Raw genomic sequence first — 5572 nt, 5'->3', positions numbered from 1 at the left:
AGGTATATGAACTTGAAATTTTGCTAGACATCACCACTCTTTGAAATATTTCAAGTTGACTTTTCTTATTTCACAGTTTAAATATCCAATGGGTTGTGTCTTGCTATGGGACATTCTATTGAGTGTTCAATTTGCTGTAAGAATATCTTTCCCCCACAAGTTTTGTTGTAAATCTGAACTTATGAGTAAGATATTCATCACTTCCATCAATGTTCAGTTTTTTATTTCCGCAATTCTATTCATTGAGGTAAATACGAGGCAAGTAGTTTAATGGACAATTCTATTTTTCAAACTTGTCTCCGTAAAAGGAGATCCATACTCTCTGTCCCTATCACTAATCATTTTGATCTTTTTGTTCAACTGATTTTCAACTTCAATTTTATATTACCTAAATACGTTTATTTCTCCACCCTTACCATTTAGCAAATAAACATAACAACATCGAGCGAAATCATCAATAAACATTATGAAATTCTTTTTTTTTTTCACGAGATGGGGTTGACTTCATATCACAAATTCGGGGCGGATTAAGTCTAAGGAATTGGAATTTGTTTGGATAGACTTGAATAGATGCTTAGCATACTTAGATTCCACACATATTTGACACTTTGATTTAGTGCGCTCAAAGTTAGGCAATACTTTCAAACTAATAGTGTTCACAAAGTTTTGTAATTGATATGTCCTAAACAATTATGTCACAAATCATTTAACTCTAGCAAGTAAAAAGAAGTCTCGGCTTTCTTCATTGTAACAGTCATTACATCAAGTTTGAAAGGCCCCCATTGAGGTAGACTTTTTCTACATACATTTCATTCTTGCTCATTACAACTTTTTCTAAAACAAACACAAACTTAAACTTATTTTAATGAGAAGTGTTGTCAACACTAAGTTCTTTCTAATAGTAGGAACATGAAGAACAATGTTGAAAGTCAACAACCTTATCACAAATCATCTTTAGAAATATTCTTTCACTTCCTTCAACCTTTGTTGTTGCATTATTTTTAATGAAGATCACTTCTTCGCGAACAGCGATATCATAAATAGTAAAAATTCTTTTGTCCGCACAAAGGTGTCTAGTGGCTCCTGAATCAAACCACCATTCATTTGGATTTTCAACTAGATTGTCTTCAGTGATCATTATTTTGTCCCTTCTGGGCTTCATTTGGCGAGAAAATGATTTTGACCTCTTTAAAACTATTTCAAGAAAAAGTTGAGAAATAATTTTAAGAAAATTTACAGAGTCGCCACTTGATTTTTATAGAAAAAATCAAGAATTTTTTAAAAGAGTTTCAAAGGTTCAAAAACAAAAATAAACCTTTAAAACTAGAAATTCTGGGTAAAGGTTCAATTATAACACCCTAAGAAGGTTTTTAAGGCACTTAGAAGCATCCGTTTAAACGGTTTACCAAAAGAACTAACTCGGCTAATTTAAAAAGTGGCTAATTTTTGCAAAGACTTGATTTTATATAAAGAAAATATTAAATTATTTATTTAAACATTTAAAAATAACATTTATTTATTCAAAAGAGAAACATTCTGTTTGAATTAAACTAAGTTGTAGTTTTTCGGACATAAAAGGGAAATGAATTTTAATTTCATAAAAGAAGAGAATTATGGAATTAGTTTCTTATTATTAATCATTATAGAAAAGGTTGATCATATTATAGATAATACCTTCGTAAATGTTAAGAGAGTGTTGAATTAAAAACCCTTTATTAATTAAGAAAAGATGAAATTTATAAGAAAATTTAGTTTCTTGAATTTAAAGAAAGTTATTTTAATTCAAATAGACTATTTAGTTGCATGAACAAGTCAAATATCATTTTGAAATAAAGTGCTTAATTTTTAAAGACTTGCTAACAAAAGTCGAAGAAGCCGATTTAAATCATTTTTAGACAAAATAAATTAGGTGACAAAATTATAAATTAAGTGAAAGAAACTAAGATAAAATAAAAATGACAACACTTTTAAAGAATTTGTCTAGATTAATTAATTTACAAATATTAGTTAGCACAAATAAACAATACAAGCTACAAATAAGCAATATGAACTACAAAAATAGATATAAGAATTGAAATTGGCCCTTAATTGACCCATAACTAAAGCTGCCCATTTTTGGGCTTTGAATTATGGACTTTAGGTCCATTTTTCAGAAGTGTATATCAGATGTATACCGACTGTATATCAGCCCTATTGCTGCTGCGTTTTTGTATACGCACTGTATATCTGTGTATAAACCTTGTATGCCCCCCCCTTCCACTTTTAATATACGCCATTATCAGCTGCGTTCCAGTGTACATCAACTGTATCTAAGTGTATATCCCATGTATATCAGTCCAGTTTTGGACTTTAAGGCTCATCGAGATCGAGGTCTCTTTGGCCCAATAAGATATGCAATTCGTGTCACATGCATCAATTAAAAGATAAGAGTTAGTGAACAACGTGAGAATGACGTCATACGCGGCATAGACATACATAAATTGCAACTACCATTCCTATAATAATAGTAATACTACTACTGTGCTTCTTTAACTTAGTAGGACTTCAAACACGCTATAGCGTGAAAGATTTCCCAATTTCATTGCTAGGGACCCATGGTTTTACACAAGAGAGCAGGGAAATCGATATCAGCACAGCCCAAATAAACACAACACATAAATATACATTCATTAACCAACTTTGTTCTAATTTGACTACAATTCCATCAAATCAATCCTTAGAGTCCAAAATACATAGTCAATCATCGAGGATAAAAATCCCACGTCAATTTCCCCATTCCACAGTAATATATCGACGACCAATACACGACAATGTCAATGACAAAAATTGCAACCAGAATCACATCGAAACGAGAGGACGAGGAAGTTTACCTTTATCCGGGCAGCGAACTAGGACGATGAGCCTATCACGATAAGTTTTCACCACCGGAATTTCAATTCGAATTTATCGGAATTGAGTTTTTGAGTATGTTTCTTCGAGAACCTTTTGGATTATGTAGGATTAGAAGCACGCGCCTCCCAAATCCTCAATTTCCCCCCCAAAAAATCCTCCTCTCACCTCTAACCCACACAATAGCTATTTATAGGAGAAAGAAGTAGGTTTTTTCGGATTTGAAAACTGAAATTGAATTGATTTTCTTGATAACTTTTAAAATCCACTGTGGGACAAAACAAAAGAGACGTTGGACATTAATTTGTTACCGAAAATGGTGAACCAAAGACTGAGGGCGAGGAAAGTCGTCTGATTTTTAGACGAACATAGCGTCCAATGAGGGCAAAAAGGGTAAAAAAAAGAAACGGCTAGTTTGGACGATTGTTGACTCGTTGGGTTGGTCGCTGTTTGCGTTTGTACGCCGTTGTTGGCTGAGTGTACAGCGTTGTTTGGTTGTTGCTACGTTCATATTGCTGTGTTGAGAGTTGTATTGCTGTTGTCGGTTGTTTTGAGGTTAAGGGGAAGGAAAATAGGTAAGTGTGTAGGCCGGTTCATTTTGCTTGTGTTGGGTCGGAGCTGTTGAAGTTGTTATGATAAGGAAAAATTACATACATATTACATTACATTCTATATTGAAAAAAATTTATAAAAATCTCAAATTAATTACTTAAATTTCTACCTTTTTTATTTTCTCTCTCTTTCTTCTTATACATTCCAAACAACTATATTTTGCTCCAAGTTATGTTCCATATTTTTCTCCTAAAATCTTATTATTTTTTTTCTCTATTTATTTAGTATGACATCTATGATTATGAGTAGCAGTTGTAATTCCAATTTTACCTTCCCTTCTTCCTCATCATTCAACTTCTCCTTAACCACGGATTCCACTTTCTCTACTCAGAATCTATAAATCCAATTCTTTTTTCTTTTAAAAAAAAAAAATTAAACCCAAATTAATCAAATAAACACTCTCAATAACAAAAAAAAATCAAATTGAAAAAACCCATTGATTATTATTTTGCGTAATTCTTTTTTTTAATTTGAATTTTTTGTTGAAGGAATTTATTATGTATAGATCTTGAACAGTGATGGCTTGGAATGTATTCAGATTTCGTACGACCCTTAAAGGATTGGGTCAATTATGAACTTGTTGGTGTTAAGCGTTGTGGGTGCTTATTACGCTGTCTTTTTGACCAACTATGGGGGACGAAACTAAAGGTCAAAGCCAAAGAAAATACTTATTGGGGTTTTCCCTTTCACTTATTGAATTTCCCTTTCACTTATTTGTTAATGATTAAAACAACATATTACTAATTAATCTGACATTATATTTTGAACACATAATATGTTTCCTGTTATGTACCTTTGCTTATAAGTGAATCTTACATTGAACTAAAGAGTAATACGTTTTAAACGTATGTATTACATACTAGCATACATGTTGTAAAACGTTTGTTACTTGTAAAAAAAAATACAGAAATTGTTAATATCATGCACATTTATAATGTATGATGCTATATCATACATTGATACGAATGTATAATCAAATATGATACATTCGTAAGTCTACTGGAATGACACAGTTTCACTATACATTGCTTTGAATGTATAACAACTTATTATACATTCAAACGTTTACTGGAAAGACACACATTTATTATACATTGATTTGACTGTATAAAAACATATTATACATTCATAAATTTATTAGAATGATACTGTATATAAATTTTTTTTTTAAATGAGTTCAGTTAAATTTCGTTATTGTATTTCTAACCTCATACATTTTAAAAATGTATAATGCTATATCATACATTTATTCCACATTAACTATTAATGTACAATATTTTAATACACTGTGCCTTTCAACAATTACTTACTCCTATAGAGGATAAGTTACATAGTTAATGTGCATTTATAATCATGTTCTAACTTCAAGTTATATGGTTACGAACTATGATATAGGGAAAAAGCATAAAATTTTTATACTAATATAAATCATTGATTAAGAAATTAACATCTATAATCAATAAAAAAATATATATATTACTTGCTCCAACATTTAAACAAAAACTAATAAAAAATATTTATATAACCAAAATCATTCAAAGCATCCACATATAGAAAACCATATTATATTCTTCATGATTCCTTGGAAAGAAACCGCAAGTCCTGGGGTTGTGACCGACTCGTCCGCATTTACTGAAATTACTCTTGCGTCATTTTTGTATGACGTATCATTAATTTCTGACTCCCAAATTCCAAAATATTGCAACAATATAGGTGTAACGCCCCGAAAAATGGGTCCCGGAGCGTCACACGGTGCTTGAGGCTACGAGTAGCCCTAAGCTAACCCTTTGAGCCATTTTCATTCAGTTCAAGACGAATCAACGGGGTTTTCATAAATAACCCTCAAACATCAATAGAGTAATCATCATCCAAGAATAAAAGAATTTCAGAAAGATAACAAAATATGACTTATTAGTCAACTCCCAATATCTATACTAGTCTGACAAGCCTCTAAGAAAATCAATAAAACCAGCGAGCCATTGAGACATGCCCCAACTGACTCATACTCAGTTATCAAATGTAAACGATTCCGTAAAAACAACATCAGACATCACGTCCTCGGAACATGAGG

At 31.5% G+C, this 5572-nt stretch overlaps 1 long non-coding RNA gene across 1 annotated transcript; it reads right to left on the bottom strand.

The window, feature by feature from the left end:
- Positions 1–720: 720 nt before the first annotated feature.
- On the bottom strand, positions 721–3529 carry LOC124900033. Its single transcript, XR_007057618.1, has 2 exons — positions 2871–3529; positions 721–1194 (listed from the first exon to the last, which is right to left on the bottom strand). It is a non-coding gene; the product is annotated as an uncharacterized LOC124900033 (long non-coding RNA).
- Positions 3530–5572: the final 2043 nt, after the last annotated feature.

Source organism: Capsicum annuum, chromosome 7, assembly GCF_002878395.1.
Source record: "Capsicum annuum cultivar UCD-10X-F1 chromosome 7, UCD10Xv1.1, whole genome shotgun sequence".
In the NCBI taxonomy this organism is placed as follows: domain Eukaryota; kingdom Viridiplantae; phylum Streptophyta; class Magnoliopsida; order Solanales; family Solanaceae; genus Capsicum; species Capsicum annuum.
Note: the sequence above shows the minus strand (reverse complement) of the source record. Positions and strands in the feature narration are given on the sequence as shown.